This window comes from Ovis canadensis, chromosome 1 (assembly GCF_042477335.2).
Source record: "Ovis canadensis isolate MfBH-ARS-UI-01 breed Bighorn chromosome 1, ARS-UI_OviCan_v2, whole genome shotgun sequence".
NCBI classification, from domain to species: domain Eukaryota; kingdom Metazoa; phylum Chordata; class Mammalia; order Artiodactyla; family Bovidae; genus Ovis; species Ovis canadensis.
This window is the reverse complement of record NC_091245.1, coordinates 253,109,663-253,124,600: the sequence shown is the minus strand read 5'-3', so window position 1 is coordinate 253,124,600 and position 14,938 is coordinate 253,109,663. Positions and strand designations below refer to the sequence as shown.

Sequence of the window (14,938 nt, the reverse complement as noted above, 5' to 3'; positions counted from 1 at the left end):
TATTTGTCCCACATGAGGTTTCTTGTTTCTTGTTTCCCTATTCTTGTCTTTCTCTTTGGGATTTATTTAATTATGCCATTCACCGCCACCCCCAGCCCCCCCCCCCCCGCCTGTTCCTTTAGAGGTTATCCTGTGGATTACAATGTGTAGTGTGCATTTATTTTTCTGGTCCCTAATGCTTGCTGCAGTGGAGGTTTGATACTTTCCAGGCACTTTGGTAGCTTTCCCTCAGCACTGTGCTTCATGCATCCCATGCATTATCTAATTTACTCCTCACAGCAGCCAAACAGGATAGGTATGATTGCAATCACTTTTGTGCTGAGGAAACTGAAGAAATGAGACTTAGGGAGGTTAAGTCATTTGATCAACACAGTCTCTTGCTAAAAGACATTTTATCATGTTTTTTGAAGTAATATGTTTCCACTATATCCTAGAATCAAATAAGTTAGTATATGTAAATCATCTAGCTTGTCAATGAAAGTTGCTCAATTAATGTTAATTCCATGTCAATTGAAACAAAAGCAGCCATAAAGGAACCAAATGCAAAGACTGATAACCTCTTGCTCCTGAGAGGTATTGTTTTTTTTGAATGAATCTTTATTGGAGTATAGTTGCTTTACAATGTTGTGATAGTTTCTGCTGTACAGAAAAATAATCAGCCATACATATGCGTATGTCTCCTCCCTTTTGGACTTCCTTCCCATTCAGGTCACCACAGTATATTGAGTAGAGTTCCCTGGCTGTACAGAATGTTCTCTCTCTCACTATTTTATTTAATGGTATCAAAACAAAAATAAACAAATGGGACCTAATTAAACTTAAATGATTTTGCATAATGAAGGAAACTATAAGCAAGGTGAAAAGATAGCATTCAGAATGGGAGAAAATAATAGCAAACAAAACAACTGATGAATTAATCTCCAAAGTATACAAGCAGCTCATGCAGCTCAATACTAGGAAAATGAACAGCTCAATCAAAAAATGGGCAAAAGACATAAACAGATATTTCTCCAAAGAAGACATGCAGATGGCTAATAAACACATGAAAAGATGTTCAACATCACTCATTATTAGAGAAATGCAAATCAAAACCACAATGAGATATCATCTCACATAGGTCAGAATGGCCATCATCAAAAACTCTACAAAGAATAAATGCTGAAGAGGGTGTGGAAAAAAGAAATACTGGTTTAACCAATTTTTTTAAAACAAGGCAGGAAATAAACAAGAGAATACCTTGGTAGGGGAATAAAAGTGCTTCACTGATGCAAGAGCTCCACAAGCCTTCTCTGGGGTGGGGATGCCAAGGGGAAGAGGACACAGCTCCTGGTGTGGAGAACTGTGCTTCAAGCCCAGCCCTCTAATGCAGCGGGGCATTTACTGGAGAGAGCTCTACCCACATGCTCTCATTGAATCCTGACACAAGCCTATGGAGCAGATTGTTTTCCTTTCAGATTAAGAATCCAAGGCCCAAGGAAGGATAGAAATATGTATATGTATGGCTGAATCCCTTTGGTGTTCACCTGAAGCTTGTTCACAACATTGCTAATTGGCTATATCCCAATACAAAATAAAAAGTTAAAAAAAAAAAAAAAGCTCTGAGATTCTTAGCCTCTTCTGCATGTGAAGATACAACAAAGAAATTGGAGAAGGAAATGGCAACCCACTCCGATACTCTTGCCTGGAAAATCCCATGGACAGAAAAGCCTGGTAGACTACAATCCATGTGGTTGCAAAGAGTCGGACAGAACTGAGCGACTTCACTTCACTTCACTTCAGAGGGTCCTTACCCAACCGTTGTTACTGTTCATTGTTCAGTCACTCAGTCGTGTTGACTCTGCAACTCCATGGACTGCAGCATGCCAGGCTTCCCTGTCCTTCACTATCTCCCTGAGTTTGCTCAAACTCATGTCCATTGAGTCAGTGATGCCATCCAACCATCTCATCCTCTGTTGTCCCCTTCTTCTTCTGCCCTCAACCTTTCCCAGCATCAGGGTCTTTTCCAATGAGTTGGCTCTTTCTATCAAGTGGTCAAAGTATTGAAGGTGGAACTTCAGGATCAACATCAGTCCTTCCAATGAATATTCAGGGTTGATTTCTTTTAGGATTGACTGCTTTGATCTTCTTGCTGTCCAAGGGGCTCTCAAGATTCTTCTCCAGCACCACAATTTGAAGGCATCAATTCTTCAAAGCTCAGCCTTGTTTATGGTCCAGTTCTCACGTCCGTACATGACTATTGGAAAAACTGTAGCTTTGACTATACGGACCTTTGTCAGCAAAGTGATGTCTCTGCTTTTTAATATAATGTCTAGGTTTGTTTTAGTTTTCCTCAAGGAGAAGACTCTTTTAATTTCATGGTTGCAATTACTGCCGGAAGTGATTTTGGCCATGCTGGTACCCCAATCTTAGGTTTCTAGTCTTTTATTTATAGGCTAAAAAAAAAAAAAAAAAAAGAATCCAAGGCCCAAGAGTGCTAATCAGTTGTTTACTTCCCTTTTCTGTAGGCCCTGTCCAGCTGGTCTGATTGGTTTTTCCAAATGCCTGCTGACACCTGTGCCTGCCATCAGTGTTGGGGTAGGATCTGGGCTAATTGTAGAAGCTTCCCTGGCTTCTGTTTCTATGTGTATAGAGGCAGAGTATCTTTTTGCTCTGAACCCACTGCCCTGGGAATGGACATGACAACTGGACAGTCAGCTTTTTGTGGTTGCTTGTGGCTGGAATAAACCAGTTGTGTGAGTGCATCCCAGGGCTTTCCCAGGCAAGCAGAGCCCTTCATTACCTGATGGTGCTGCTTCCTGTCCAGAATCGCTCCATTGTCTTAGTATCTTCAAACTTGGAGATGAATTCCCTGTGAAAACCAGGCTGCGTCACCGGTCTGCAAAAAGCTCCCATAGCCTACTCGGCTCCCTGCTTTCACAGCAGGGCTTCTCCCATGCTGCTGTCATCTGACTAATCTTTATGTTTTCCTTCATGCTGTGGGCTCCTTGGGGACACAGACTAAGTCATTGTCATCCTGACCTGGGGCCTGGAAGTGACCCATAAATATTTCTTGGATGAACTGAATGAGCTTGAGCCCCAGTCCTGTGGCCTGAAGGTCCTTTAAGTTCCCAGTCTGGTCACCCACTTGCTGAGGTTTAAACAGCCTCCTGGGCAGCCTTTCTTGCCCACTCCAGCCCTTCTGATCCTAGAGTTGGCACTGTGTGGCCCGCTGTGTCTCCCAGTGCAGGCTTTGTGTGTTTCCTGCTGTTTCAGCTTATGTGTGGCTGTCAAGGCATCTCTGGCCCCGACTGTGCCATGTGGTCCTTCCTAGTCTAACTCACTTGCTTTTATTTATTTATTTTGGGGTGTGCTGGGTCTTCATTGCTGCATGCAGGCTTTCTCTAGTTGTGGCGAGTGGGGAGACTCTTGTGGTGCACAGGCTTCTCATTGTGGTGGCTTCTCTTGTTGCAGAGCGTGGGCACTAGGGCACTCAGGCTTCAGTAGCTTTGGCTCGTGGGCTCTAGAGCACAGGCTTAGTAGTTGTGGCCCTCGGGCTTAGTTGCCCCACAGCATGTGGGATCTTTCCAGACGAGGGATCGAACCTGTGTCTCATGTACTGGTAGGCAGATTCCCAACCTCTGGACCTCCAGGGAAGTCCTAAACGCATTAGCTTTCAAAGCTCCAGTTCTCCAAAGCTAGACTTTTCATGGCCCTCTTCATCTTTTCACCAGCCAGCTCATAGACTGGTGATTTCTGGGCCACTCTCCACCTGGTCTGATTAGCTGGGCTGGTGGAGTCATGTGGCCCACACCGTGGTGGCCCAGGTGGCAGAGGGAGCCTCAGGCTGCATCTCTTACCTGCCGACAGCCTCGGCACTCAGACTCAGGGCTGTTCACCTCCTTCACCAGCCTGAGGTCTGTCGAAGTGGGGCCCACATCTTGTTTACATCTAGATCCTCAGCACTTGGTACCTGGCCTGGCCCACATCGACAGCCAGTGGTTTGAGAACTATGGCAGGGTGGGCCACATATTCTCCTGCTGGTTTCACAAAGACCCAAGTTGCGGCTCGGCAGAAGAGTCGGTGTTTGACTGGTCCACCTGACGGTGAGCAGTCAGGGGCCCAGCTCTGATGTATAGGGCCTGGGCCTGGCACATCTTTAGAAGTGGCAGCTATTGTTCAGGAAAATCTCATTGCTTGGTGTTGTAATATTTCTCAGTCCACACAGGTCCTGCCCTGCCTGTGGCTGTGGGGCACAGGAAACCCCCTAGCCCAGGCTCTCCAGAACACAACTTGCATGGTGGAAGTAGCTGCCTTTCTCATAAACATTCCCCCTTTTGCTCTGAAAATGTGCCTAGGAACTGCAAAGTTTTCTGTCTGCCACCTGCAGGGAGTGGAAGGGAGTGCCTGTCCTGAAACCAGATGGGCTGCTTCTGCTCTCACCCTCATCATCACCTAACCCCCAGACGGCCCAGACGGCATGTGAGAAGATTTGGGGGAGAACTTCCCAAGCACTTGTGCCTGCTCCCGGGCAGTTCTATTGTGAAAGACTCCCTCCTAGGTGGACCTGGTTGGAACTGCTGTCTCCTCAGGCCCAGAGGAGGAGGATCTGAAACTGGCTGTCCCCTGGGGATAAAGGTTTAGTGTGATTCCCTCCCAGGGGATTTGGATGGAGAGGGATGGCCTGGGGTAGTGGAAAGGGACAGAACGACAGGGCTTGAGCCTGGGCTCCGGGCAACTGAAGCACATCCCCCTCAGAACCTCAGTTTCTTCACTTAGGATTCTCCATCCTGAGGACATAGAGGTGTTTTTAGTCCTGTAAGGCTCTGTTCCCAGATTCCCAACCTCTGGACCTCCAGGGAAGTCCTAAACTCACTAGCTTTTGAAGCTCCAGTTCTCCAAAGCCAGACTTTTCATGGCCCTCTTCATCTTTTCACCAACCATCTAGTAGACTGGTCGTTTCTGGGCCACTCTCCACCTGGTCTGATCAGCTGGGCTGGGGGAGTCATACCATGGTGGCCCAGGTGGCAGAGGGAGCCTCAGGCTGCATCTCTTACCTGCTGACAGCCTCAGCACTCAGACTAGGGGTGGACCGCCTCACGCCCTCTGGCCTCTGAGGTCAGTGCATAAGGCTGGGGAAAGGCGTGACAGGGCCCACTTCCAGGGTGGATGGAGGGTCCACTGTGAGAGTCCTCCTTGGAAGATGCAGACCGAGGGCCGGACCCCGTGCAGCACCCACTGTAGGATCACAGACTCCAGGAGCTCTGGGTGAAACCTGGAAGTCAAAGGGGTTCCTAGTGACATAAATCAAACCATTGTCCAGAAATATGTATCATCAACACACATCTATTGAGCACCTCCTGTGTGCAGCTGGGGAGAATGCAGCTCCAGAAACAGGCACATAGGAAAAGCTGGGAACTGTATCAGGTAGGTGGTCAGGATAGAAGGATTCAAAGTCAGAATGGAAGGGCAGGGGCTAGGCTTACTGGTGTTCCTCAGAGGCTGATTTCCATAGCGGCATTTGGGAGGGGCGACAAGCTAGAATGTGCAAGATTAGGAGGGTGCTGTCTGTGACCCAAGGATCAAGTGAGGACAAGCTGGACTAGGCTGGCCACTGTGGTGAATGGAAGGTGACAGGGCTAGGCGAGAAATCTGAGAATAGGACACGGGTCATGGTCGCTTGAGCAGAGAGGAGCAAGGGTGAGGACAGCCCGAAAGAAAATCCCTAGATGTTGTGTCTGGGTGTGGGGAGAGGGCAGGGCTGCTGGGTCCAGGCGGCTGGCCCTCCGTGAGAGCGTGTGGTGAGGGTGCTGAGAGTGCATGCTTTGGCCAGAAGGCGCCTGGGACACGTGTCAGTGCTGTCACAGGGCCCAAGTGGATGAACGCGGAGGCCTACCCACAACCCAGGACGGGGAGGCAGTGTGACAGAGTGGACCGCGGGGGCTTTGGTCTAGACTCCCCGCACTACTCTCAGCTGTGTGACCTCAGGAGCACTCCCTAACTTTTCTGAGCCTAACTGTAACATACCAGCTCCTTTTCCCGGACCTTGAGACCAAACTAGAGCTGCTGCAGCCTGGATTACCAAAAAGAGGACAGACAGAATGGAGCCACAGGTGAACAGATCAAGAAATGATGGGATATATACAATGGAAAATTATTCAGCCTTAGAAAAGAAGGAGATCCTGCCATTTGCAACATTAATGAACCTGGAAGACATTATACTAAGTGAAATAAATCAGTCACAGAAGGACAAATAGTGCATGATCTCCCTTATAGGTAGAATTTTAAAAAGTTGATTTTATAGGAGCAGTGTGAAACAGTGCTTGCCAGAGGCAGGGACATAAAGGAAATGGGGAGGTGCAGGTCAAAGGGTCCAAACCTGCAGTTCTCTAGGATGAATAAGACTAGAGATCGAACGCACAGCATGATGGCTATAGTTGATGATGCTGTATTGGGACTTCCCTGGTGGTCCAGTTAAGATTCCAGGCTCTCACTGAAGGGGGTACAGGTTTAATTCCTGGTGGGGGAACTAAAATTCCACATGCTGTGCTGTGCAGCCAAAAAAAAAAAACAAAAACCAAAAACCAAAAAACTATATTGAATACTGGAAATGGGCTAAGAGTAGATTTTAGGCGCTCTCACAGACATCAGGAGGTAACTGTGTGCGGAGGTGATATGTTGATTAGCTTGACTGTAGTAGCAGTCATTTTACTGTGTATAACAAATCATCATGTTGTACATCTTACGCACATAGTTTTTATTTAAAAAATAAAAGAAGGGTGCCGTGGGGCTTCCCTTGTAGCTCAGCTGGTAAAGAATCCGCCTGCAATGCAGGAGACCCCAGTTCAATTCCTGGATTGGGAAGATACCCTGGAGAAGGGATAGGCTACTCACTCCAGTATTCTTGGGCTTCCCTGGTGGCTCACCTGGTAAAGAATCCACCTGCAATGCAGGAGACCTGGGTTCGATGCCTGTGTTGGGAAGATCCCTTGGAGAAGGGAGTGACTACCCACTCCAGTATTCTGGCCTAGAGAATTCCTTGGGCTGTATATCTATGGGGTCGCAAAGAGTCGGACATAACTGAGCAACTTTCACTTCACATGGCCAGACTGAGCCCAGATTGGGCAGTCCCATTTCACAGACTGGAGAACTGAGGCCCTGGCAAGGCCTCCCTTCCCCACTGTGCAGCCACAGCCTACTCCCGTCTCTGCTGGTAGATCCTCATGTGGTGCTGTTGGCAGCACCTGGCAGCCTTGTGATGGCCGTTCCCACCCCCTATCAGCTGTTGACATACAAATGCCCTGGTAAGGAAAATATTTTCATTCTTTCATTACATCATTCTCAGGCTTAATCATATTTTTCTTTGCCTTTAAAAACAAGCTCCTGTGTGGTTTTCCATCTTCCTGCTGCTCTTCTAAGGACGTTCTAGAACTGAGCCTCACTGGTACTTCATGCCTTTTATTGTTACTGCCTAGTGACTATTTTAGGGGGGCTTAGGGTGGGCGGGTGCTGATCCCTTCCCAGTGCCATACCCCATATTTTACATCCAGAAATCTATACCCATCTTGTTTCTGCTCTGAGAGAAAAGTGTCGCCTTGTGTAGCAGAAGAAACTGATGTTCAGAGAGGTTAAGTATCCTGCCCAAGGTCTCACAGCCTTTAGTGGTAAAGCCAGAGCTTGAAATGGGATTCCAGCCAATTTGATTTTCAAGTCAGGGATTATTCTGTGAATAAATGTGCTCTGCTGTTTCCCTGGCCAGGTCTCTGGCATTGACTGTCTGTGGTGACATAAAGCAAGTCCCTGAACATCTCTCTGTTCTCATCACATCCTCTGGGTCAGACAACCCATGGTGAAAACAGAAGAGGATGACAGTGACTGCTGACTGACTGTACGAGCTGTTTGTCAGTTCTCTGGGCAGCTGTTTACTGGGGGGCTGCTATGTGCCTGCTGAAGCTATAGTCTCCTCGCCAGATCATGAATCCTATACCCCGCCTCCCCAACAGTGTCCCCACTGACTCGACACACAGAGGGGCTCTCCAGAGATGTGCCGGATGTTGGGTCTCAACTGCATATGCTGGAGCCACGTTGTAAAGGAAGGAAGAATCCGTAGAGGTGTTTTCTGGAAGCTGAGGGATTGCATGGGGGTGGAGGCAGGAAGAGAAGTCCCCATCCCACATGAAGCCCTGCTGTGTGCTGGTTGCACGTGGGCCTGTTTGGCCTCCCCGCAGTCCTCTGAGGCCCTGGCACTGCTTTCACTTTATGGAAGAGGAAACAGCGCCGAGGTGACTGAAGGCTGGAGAGCCAGCAGGTATGGAGTGTGCGCTTAGATAAATGCAGGTCTGCACACCGCCAGGGCCTGGCTTTCTCCACTCTCCTGTGGCTCCCCACTTGTTCTCTGTCAGAACCTGAGAAATGGGGGATGGTCTCTCCAGAAGGACTCAGGGAACTTGGCTTCCGGTCTGTGATCACATCCCTGAGGGGTGGGAGGAGGTCAAATCACAGGCTCACGGGGCGAGGGAGACGCACCCCTGGTCAGGCGGGGGTGTGGTGGTGGTGGTGCTCAAACCCTCAGGTCCCCGAATGCCTGCTTCCGTTCAGCCCTGCTCAGTTCATTCTGTCCAGTCTCTGGGGGGAGGGGTGTTGGGGTACCGTCAGCCACAGAGACACACAGATTTCAGGGAGGTGTGGGGGAATCCAGGCCTGGAAACCCAGCTCCAGAGCAGCCCTCCCTCTGTGGTCTGGAGCACAGCCTGGCTCTCTCTGACCTCGATTTCCCCAGTGGTAAAGTGTGTGAGGTCGCATGGCCCAGTCCCTGGACTGATTTCACTGAGCTCCAGCTTCCTCCCCGATCCCTTCTGTGCTTCCTGACACCCCTCAGGCCTGGCCCTTCTCCCCACTTCCTGTCGAGCGCTCCTGTCTAGAGACAGGGTGGAACAGCAGAGAGCTGCCCTGTGCAACTGTGACCCTGACCCCTAGAGCCCCCTCTATGTGGCTGGGGAACTAGAGGTGGGGGGAAAGTACCCTGTGGAGGGCGTGGTGGGGAGCCGGCTCTTATTTGCTGCACAGAGATTTGCTGGGCTACCTTCCCTCTCTGATTAGGGGAGCCCCAGGCCCTGCCCTCTACTTTGGGGTCTCCCCCACCCCAGAACTTTGGTTTTGACATGGCTGAGGATCAGCGCTGGGCCCCGTCCCAAGCTGGAAGAACTGTTGGTGGCAAGTGTGTGAACTCTACTATCTTCAGCCCTGCCTCTTTATTCTCAAGGTCCTTGGGTTGTGAAGAAAGGCCTGGGACCTTGACGGGCGAGATTAGCACCGGAGGGGGTGGCTCCCTCCCGCTTTCTGTGGTAGAAGGCGAGCGTGCTTCCTTTGCCCAGTGTCGGAGCTGTACTGCAGCTTGTAATTCCATCTTGGAGACCCTCACATGGACAGCGCCTGGACAGGGCCTGCCACAGAAGCAGCCCTGGGCTGATAAAGAGTTGGGAGTCAGTAGGCCTGCATTTGATTACAGGTTCTGCCTCTCAATTCGCTGTGTGTGCTTTGGCAGGTTATTCGGCCTCTCTGGCTTCAGCTGCCTCTTCTTAAAATGCGATAATCCTGCTTACCTCTAGGTGTTGCTGTGAAGTGAATTGGGCTGACGTGTATAAACATAATATGGGCCTATTGTGTAAAGGCAGATAGGCCTCCTATTTGGATCTCCTGTGTGTGATCTCCTTTTATGCACGTACACCCAGCTGCTTAGCGTTCACCCATTTATTCCCCGGGCACCCGTGTTCTCCCCTTCACCTAGAGCCTCAGTCAGGCTTTCCTTTTGTCTCTCTAGACCCTCAGTCCTCTTTATTCCTGCTGCCAGGGTCCTCCTCCAAGGAGGACTGGCCAATCAAATTCCCATCAGTTTGTGAATAACTGATAATATCTTAGAGTTTAGCTCTCCCATGGGTATTTGTATTTTAAAAGATTTTTTTAAAACTCTGCTTTCCCCAGCTTTGAGTCTGACACATAGTAGATTCTCAGTAAAAGTTGGTTGATTAGATAAGTGAAAGGACCTGAATGATGTCCTAATGGATTTTTAGTTGTGTGCTCATGCATCCAGACTCTCTACAAACATTTATTTTGTGTGCCAGACATTGGGGATGTATTAGTGGATAAAACAGCTACAGTGCTACCCCCACCCCCCACCCCCTGCCATGGAGCTTTTGGTATAGTGGGGATAATCAGATAATAAGCAAACAAGTACATTTCTATTTATGAATTATAATCAATTCCTTGACAGAAATATTATTTTAGATTCTGTGATATGGTATAACAGGAGATCCTAATTAAACTGAGGGGATCCTGCTCCCACTTATGGGTAAGAATTTGGAAGACATTTCAGAGGAGCTAAACAGTCGGATGAGGAGTCAGGGCCAGATAGGAAAAATGTCTAAGCTTGCAGGCCTTCCTTGGCTCTGTGACTGTTCATCACAGGCCAAGGCCAAGGTCTGCATGGTGCCTGCATGAGCCTGCATGGTGCCCCTGCCTACACGGAGCCTTCCCAGTTTACACCTCGGCTGAAGGCTGCAGGACTGGGGGGGTTAATACGAAAAGTGCTGGTGCCACTTGTTACTGTTACCCAGAGACGGTGCTGCCGACTCCCCACGTCTCCCGGCTGCACATCCTGCCCTGGCCTGCCCGTGACCTGCCCAGCAGATGTCCTTGATGCTTCAGGGAAAGAACGAGTCGTCCTCTACACCTCCCCCCCACCCCCCACCCCCACCCCCACCCCCGACCCTGTTTTTTTTTTTTTTTTAAGCGCTTGTCTGTCTGACATTGGATGCCTGGCTTTGATTGCTGGCCCAGATAGCCAGATTCTATTCAGAGATCAAACCTCTTCTTTCAAGCCAAATGCAGATATTTTAGACAACAGACCCTTCCTTGCAAACCTATGCTCTCTTCACAGCCATCTTAGTGTTTAACAGGGACCATGGGCAGAGTTATCTCTCCTAGCCACCAGGGTCAAGCTGGCGGCCACCTTTGTACACACTTTTCCTTTTTTCTGCTCACCGGTCACAGCCTGTGGCCACATTTCCACCACCAGGAGATCTTCTGGGATCTTCTCTATCCTGGCTTGTGCTACTTGTGGGCTGCTTTATGACAGCACCACCCACATTGTTGACCAGCTCCCTTCCTTAAGCCTTTGCTGGTCCTAATGCCTGAGGGGATAAGAGCTTGGTACTTGAGAGCCAGGTCTGAGTTCCAGCCCTGTCTTGACCACTCACTTACCCCTTCCCCTTAGATGTGGTAAAACAGGGTGGCCATATAATTTATCCTCTCAACTGGAAGACTTCTGAGAGTGAATTGAGTGGGGAAGACGAGTGTAAATCAGACTGTCAAGGGAGGTGGGGAACCTTTTCAGCCCTGATTATCCACACAAGGGGCAGCAGCTCTCCAGGATCGGTTGTACTGGGGACAGGGGTTGGTTTGGTCTAGGTTAGTTCATGGGCAGTTCTCAGTTCCCTGTTGAGCAGAGTGAAACCAGGCCCCTGGTGCAAAGGGGCCTGGGGCAGAGAGGTGGCAGGTGGAGCTTCTGGCTGATCGACTCTGCTTTTGGAGCCAGCCTATGAGGCAGAATCTGGAGGAACTCCCCTAGCACCTCTTTCTGCTGAAAGGGGAAGAAATAGAGGGAGTGAGCAGAAGGACCCAGGCTGAGTTCATGGACGTGTGGTGGAGATGGATTAAGGGAGACTCATGCTGTCGAGCGGAGAAGGCAATGGCAGCCCACTCCAGTACTCTTGCCTGGAAAATCCCATGGACAGAGGAGCCTGGTAGGCTGCAGTTCATGGGGTTGCGAGGAGTCAGACACGACTGAGCGACTTCACTTTCACTTTACACTTTCATGCATTGGAGAAGGAAATGGCAAACCCACTCCAGTGTTCTTGCCTGGATAATCCCAGGGACGGCGGAGCCTTGTGGGCTGCTGTCTATGGGGTCGCACAGAGTTGGATATGACTGAAGCGACTTAGCAGCAGCAGCAGCAGCAGCAGCATGCTGTCGAGAAAGCCCGGAGACCTGGCAGAACCGAGAAGCTGGATGGCTGCAGGTCTTGCAATGGGCCACTTCAGACAAGAAAAACCTGTGACCTTTTCCACTTCCAGAGGGCAGCTGAAAGTGAGGTTGGAGGTCCAAAGCTGTCCTGGCCCGCCCTTTAATGCACCGAAGCTCCTTGAGTGTCCTGTCCTGTGGAGTGACATCCCCAGGGCTGAGGGCAGGCTGGAGATGGGCCCCGGTCCGGACTTCAACCTGCCCAGCCTCTGGGGGCTATACCCAAGGCCCAGAGCTCACTTGGACCCCTGGATCCCTAGGCGGGACTGATCGAGCCTGATCTTGGGGAGTTATCAATGGTAGAAGCTGATACCCAAGAGTGTGGGGGACAGATGTTGGAGAGGGGCAAGAGGGCCAACAAAATTTCCCAAGGGTTCGGTCACTCCTCCAGGCAGCCCCACCTGCTTTCTCTTAGTCAGGTGGCATTTTAGATCCGAAGAGCCACCTTTGAGAACTCTCAGAGATGAGGACACATGAGGAAATAAACCTAGGAGGATGAAACTTTGCTTATTCCTGCTCCTCCATAGGGCAAGCCCTCCTGCTTTGGCCATTTCTGAACGCATGGTGTTTGTTCCCATCTGTCTTATCACTGGCTGTACCACCTGCCTAAAATGCCTGCCCCTTTTCTGTACACCCTTCAAGGCCCAACTTCAGGTCTGTCTCTCTGGGAAAGCCTTTGTGCCTTTTCCAATCCAACAACACCTTTTCACCTCAGAGTTCCTCCTGTAATATGTGCCCAAAGGACACCCCATCCCGACCCATGGCCTGTGTAGTCTCTCACCATTCTGCATGAAGCTCAGTCTCTTCTACTTGGCAGGAGCCTGCAGGGCCAGCGTCACTCCCTCCCCAACGCACCGTGGTGAGCAGCGACCAGACCCAGTGCTGGGTGCACGTATGCAGGAAGCCTCAGCATCAGAGGGACCACTGGCAGAGCTGTGGGCTGCCCTCAAATGGAGGTGGGGTGCTTCATGCAACCTGGGCCCCACAGCCTGGAGGAGCCAGATTGGTTTAATCTATTTGACATTTGTCACTCAGCCCAGCTGGCTGGCTCGTTGAGGGTAGATAGCAAACACCAGCCCATCCCTCCCCACTGAAAACAGGAGTGAACGCACACTCCCCATTTCTCCAGAGGGAGAACCAAGGCTTGCATTGCCCACCATTGTGGTGACAGTGACATCAAGCTGGCTAGCTGCTCTGACCTTGAGATGGCGGTCAGATCACAGGGCCAGAGAGCAGCCTTGGAAAGTGATGCTCTGGTTTTTAGATTTTAGGGCTTCTTGGCACGATTCAAGGAAATTAGATTACCCCATAGAGGACAAATATATGCATAGTCTCATGATTGTCCTATTTCTTTCCTGGCATTTATTGGCTGCCTCTTATTCATTGCTGTGATTTCTTTCCAAAAAACAATTAGATGTATTCCAAAATTCTAAGTAGGACCCCAAATGTCAAAGGATAGGGCTGTGCCATGTGCCAAGCCATGCGCCAAGCCATGAGCCTGGGTCTGTGGTCATTTAATAGGCCATTCTTATGATGTCCAGCAGGGGTAGAGCCAGAGTGCAAAGGAGCTCCTGGTGTGAGCTCAGTGTGTTCACTGGAGGAGTATCCAGTGGCAGAGCTGTTCTTAGGGCCACCAGAAGCACTTTCTAGCTTGAGTTCTTTTGGGCTACCTGGAGCTCAGACCAGCTCAGACCAGTATCTTGATCTCTATAATCCCTTCCTCTCATGAGAATGGTTACCTTTACAGCTTGCCGCAAGTGTCTAAATATTCCAGGCAAGCTAGGAATCTTGGCCTGACCCATCTGGACACAGTCTTGTCTCTAGGCCTCATTGTATAGCAAGAGATGTGGTGATGGGCATCTCCATTGGATAGGCCAGCCAAAGCGCTAATTTTGTTCTGTCCATCTCTACTGCTGGTCCTTCTAGGAATGCCCCCAGAGTAGCCTTGCTTTTAGCACTCACACACCCCAGACTAATTAGAGGACCATTGTGGATTGCTGGATTGCTTTTGGACCAGGGGGAGAAAAGCACATTCCAGAGGACACATGCCACACTTGATATCAAAGTCTCTCCGGTGGAAGGTTACCTCGGGTAGGTTTCTGTTGCAGAGTTGAAGACATTTCACTCTGCAGTGTTGTTAAAAAGCTTCAAAAAATCCTCCTGTGGTATGTTTCTAATTTAAGATTAAAAAAATATTTCTATTGTGCCATATATAGAGTAACCTAAAACCCAATAAAAGCTCCGAATTAGGGGCAGACAGAATGGTTTGAATTAAGCTCAGGTAGAGGCAAGGACACTGTATCTGTCGGCTGGGGCTGCTGACTCTCGGGCCAAAATGCAGGTTCAAACTGGGAGACTGGGCCTGCCAATTCTGGAGAGGAATCACCTCTTCTGCCAGATTCCAGTGCTCTGGCCAGTAGCCCAGAGGGCTCTGATTCTATCGTCATCAGCCTCCAGTCCAGGAAGGGCCTGACTATTGCTTGTCACTTCATCTTGATTGTTTAGCAGGTTTCTCATTGAGGCTTAGTTTATTTGATTCATTGGTTATTTGTTTATGGTTTTTTTTTTTTTTCCTAGAGATACCTTCCAGGTTTTGCCTGTCACCTCCCTCTGAGAAGCCTGTGTCTGTTCCTCTACTTATACAGTGATTGTGCTTTTTTTCCTGAGCAGAGGCTAGATTTCCTTGTCTTAGTGTCCAGGGTTCTGTTCAGAGTCTGGAAAGCTGCACATGCTCAGCAAATGCATAGAGAATTAATAATGTTGAGTGAGAAGTCTGATTTTTGTTATTATAAACAATTCCACATGAAACATCTTTACATCTATATATCATATAGAGTGATGTTAATCATATTCTTCCTGTCCCCAGTCACTTCTCACATCACAT

At 49.4% G+C, this 14,938-nt stretch overlaps 1 long non-coding RNA gene across 1 annotated transcript; it reads right to left on the bottom strand.

Annotated features, from left to right (window-relative positions):
- Window positions 1-576: 576 nt before the first annotated feature.
- LOC138435862 (uncharacterized) lies at window positions 577-13,038 on the bottom strand. The gene is made up of 2 exons (XR_011255279.1): window positions 12,836-13,038; window positions 577-5,251 (listed from the first exon to the last, which is right to left on the bottom strand). It is a non-coding gene; the product is annotated as an uncharacterized lncRNA (long non-coding RNA).
- Window positions 13,039-14,938: the final 1,900 nt, after the last annotated feature.